This window comes from Symphalangus syndactylus, chromosome 5 (genome assembly GCF_028878055.3).
Source record: "Symphalangus syndactylus isolate Jambi chromosome 5, NHGRI_mSymSyn1-v2.1_pri, whole genome shotgun sequence".
Taxonomy (NCBI): Eukaryota; Metazoa; Chordata; class Mammalia; order Primates; family Hylobatidae; genus Symphalangus; species Symphalangus syndactylus.
Genome location: NC_072427.2, coordinates 46,867,900 through 46,871,902, shown reverse-complemented (window position 1 = coordinate 46,871,902; position 4,003 = coordinate 46,867,900). Strand labels below are relative to the sequence as shown.

The window sequence follows — 4,003 nt, the reverse complement described above, 5'->3', positions numbered from 1 at the left end:
GGTCTCAACTTGATTCTTTTTTTTGAGACAGGGTCTCACTTTGTCACCCAGGCTGGAATGCAGTGGCACGAACACAGCTCACTGCAGCCTCGAACAGCCAGGCTCAAGTGATCCTCCTGCCCCAGCCCCCCAAGTAGCTGGGGCTGCAGGTGTGTACCACCATGACCTGCTAATTTTTTTTTTTTTTGTAGAGATAGGGTCTCACTATGTTGCCCAGGCTGGTCTTGAACTCCTGGGGCTCAAGCAATCTGCCAGCTTTGGCCTCCCAAAGTGCTGGGATTGCAGGCATGAGCCACCATGCCCAGACTTTCAACTTGATTCTTGAACTCTTTGACTTTAACTTGATTTTTCACCTCTTTAACCTTAGTGCAAAGTGGGACTATTGTGACTAAAAGACTCAGGTGTAAAAATCTGTTTAAGTCTTCAAGTCAATAGCAAGTGCCTTAGTTATATTCCTTACTTTTACATCTCTGATTTGAATCTTGCTATCCTTCTTGCTGAGCATGGACCATGAGAAAAGCAGCTGGATATTAGAGTAGGTAATTCCTAATGGCAAGATGAAGGAAAGTCAACCTTGTTTTTACCAAATCTCATGAAGTTGCTCAATAATTCTAAGATGACTCATCTTAGTACTTTAAGATCACATTAACCCTGCTGCCTTGAAAACAGTGCTAAAAGGAAGAGGATCCAATTATGTTAAAATATCTATCTTTTACTCTCCCTGACACACACACACACACACACACACACACACACACACACACACACCCTACCTATGTAGAGAGGAAGAAAAGCCTTGAGGGAAATATGACGAATATTTACCTGGTTATACCAGATGGTAACACTAGAGAGATTTTTATTTTTGCTTTTAACTTTTTCTACATTTCTCATTTTTAAAAAAATAATAAGGCTGGGCACGTTGGCTCACCTATGTAATCCCAGCAGTTGGAAGGCCAAGACGAGCAGATCACCTGAGGTCAGGAGTTCGAGACCAGCCTGGCCAACATGGTGAAACCTCATCTCTACTAAAAATACAAAAAAAATTAGCTGGGCGTGGTAGCGGGTGCCTGTAATCCCAGCTACTCAGGAGGCTGAGGCAGAAGAATCGCTTGAACCCAGGAGGCAGAGGTTGCAGTGAGCCCAGATCATGCCACCGCACTCCAGCCTGGGTGACAGAGCAAGACTCGGTATCAAAAAAAAAAAGAAGTAGAGTCTTGAAGCAGTGTCTTGCTATGTTGCCCAGGCTGGTCCTGCACTCTTGGACTCAAGTTATCCTCCCACCTCGGCCTCCCAAAATGCTGGGATTACAGGCATAAGCCACCTTGCCTGGCCTACTTCAAATTTTGTTGAATAAACACAAATTCCTTTTATTGTAAAAACAGAGAACAAAAACAACCAAAGCAGATATCTAAAAACAGGCTTTGGTAGAGCAAGGCCAGGCATGCAGCTCACCTGTCTCTTAGTTCATCCTCCAGGAAGGCCTGAGTGAGCCTGCCGCTGCTGCTGCCCCTGTTTCATTTTCAGACAGTTTGGCACTACTTTGAAGCCTTTACATGGTCAGCTCTGGAGAAAGAGAAATGCGTGTCCAACATTCCATTTAATTAGTTAGCCTGAGTGCACGTGGGCCCTTCTGCAGCTCCTGTTGTCACCCCAAGATCAGCTTTGGGCCAGACTCGGCACTTGCTTCCATCCCCTGGTCATCCTCTTCCAAAACAAATGAACAAATCCAACTCTATCAGCCATCTTGAGTAAGGTAGCATTTACTGACTTTTCTTGGGGAAAGTGAGGCAAGTTGCTCATAACATATAGTAAAATTTCCCTAAGGATACCTGCAAACACTTCTGTTCATCCCTCCAAGTCCCTCTCAGCAGCTGCTGCCTGCCCTTCTTCTTCCCCAAACTGCCTCAAGTGGCCCCTTGAGCCTGACATTGCTCCCTTCTTCCCTTCACTGGTGTGTGCCACTCCTTAAAAAGAGAGTCAGTGATCCTTTTGTAGTTCATAAGTGTGATGACTGTGGTTTCATGCTTGTGTGTGAGAGATGGGTGGGCCTCCCTCAGACCTTGTTACGATGTCGGCCCATTACCCATCTGACATGGAAAAAATAAAAGAAATTTGGATTGTCAGCCAAATTTCAACCACCTCTTTTTTTTTTTTTTTTTGAGATGGAGTCTCACTCTGTCGCCCAGGCTGGAGTGCAGTGGCGCCATCTCGGCTCACTGCACCCTCTGCCTCTTGGGTTCAAGTGATTCTCCCACCTCAGCCTCCCGAGCGGCTGGGACTACAGGCATGTGTCATAATGCCTGGCTAATTTTTTTGTACTTTTAGTAGAGACAGGGTTTTGCCATGTTGGCCAGGCTGGTCTCAAACTCCTGACCTCAGGTGGTTCACCCACCTCGGCTTCCCAAAGTGCTGGGATTGCAGGCGTGAAACACCGTGCCCGGCCCAACCACCTCATCTTTTTCAGGCAAGGCTTCAAGGCCCATAATTCAATTGCATTAAGTTTAATGGTCCCTGAAAGTTGGGCAAAACTCTTATATTTGATTTAATGCCCTCAGTACAGACCAGAAAACTAGTATAGGGCTTGTGCAAAACACATGGTCATAGGATGTGCCCTGTAAGATCTAACCACTCTTAGGGGACAAAATAGGGCAGAGTGGGACAGATGTGAGGTGGTACAGCATGTGGTTTCAGCTGGACCATGCTCTGAGCCATTTGGACTGTGAAGGTTTCTCTCCCAGAAGGTAGCAGGGTAGGTCATGGGGTATTGTGGGCCTTGACAAGAGTGCAAATGGAGGCCTAAAAACCAGATGTCTAAATATTTTAAAGTTGTAAGTAAAGCTCACAAATCATTCAATACAATATGTTCTGTCCTCCTACCTTGTCAAAAATACTTTCAGAACAACCTGTAAGTCCAGGTTGGAATTTTAAATTCTTGGATGTCAGAATCTCTTGCTGGAACATGGTGGCATGGGAAGAGCCAGCCCCCAGCTTTGGCCCTCATCCTGCATCCTTTTTTCTTCCCACTCCTGTCTCCAGCCCTTCTTGCATCAGCATAGATCTCTTGCATTCCCATATGGACTTCTCAGCCTATATATCCAACTTCCTCATAATACTCACTCTTTGTTGATCCCTTAAGGTTGGGTTGTACACACCAGCATCTGGGTCACCCTTAGAAGAACTAACCTTGAAAAGATCAGCACTGGGTTTGGAGACAAGCTTGGGGATATTTGGGCAGAGAATTCTGGAGTCCCATGCATCATCCAAAAAAAACTGAGGAGAATGTCAAACAATTCATTTCTAATTTGTAATCTTTAAAGGCCCTCTCCAAGATGATTTGAGGAAATTCCAGGTTCAGGAATTCAAATTGTCTACTACAATTTGAGGAAATTCCAGGTTCTAATTCCAATGGCGATCATCTCGGAGAGGGAACTGTTTATTAATTGTCAGGGCTGCCAGAAGGTAGGGGGATGGATTTCATAACTTCTAGAGGTCACTTGTCCCACTTCCTCCTCTGCTAAACAGGGTTTTTGGGAGAAGCTCAGTCAACCATGGCCCCTTCACTCTTAGTGCGCTTCGGCCAGCTCCTGACATGCAGCAAAGGCCCCTGTGTTTCTCGAAGCTTTCTGCCCTGTCAGGGATGAGGACTAAGCGGGAGGATCTTTAAAGGCAGAGCATATGTGCAGAAATCTTTGGTTTCTCTGACTAGGTCAAAAATAACCTTTTGGCTGGGCACCGTGGCTCACGCCTGCAATCCCAGCACTTTGGGAGGCTGAGGTAAGCAGATCACCTGAGGTCAGGAGTTCGAGACCAGCCTGACAAACATGGCAAAACCCTGTCTCTACTAAAAAATACAAAAATTAGCTGGGCTTGGCGGCAATTGCCTATAATCCCAGCTACTCATGAGGCTGAGGCAGGGAGAATTGCTTGAACCTGGGTGGTAGAAGTTGCAGTGAGCCGAGATCACGCCACTGCACTCCAGCCTGGGAGACACAGTGTGACTCTG

General features: G+C 46.1%; 1 pseudogene; it reads left to right on the top strand.

Moving 5' to 3' along the window:
• Positions 1 to 1,983: 1,983 nt before the first annotated feature.
• Positions 1,984 to 2,093, top strand: LOC129483799 (uncharacterized; annotated as a pseudogene).
• Positions 2,094 to 4,003: the final 1,910 nt, after the last annotated feature.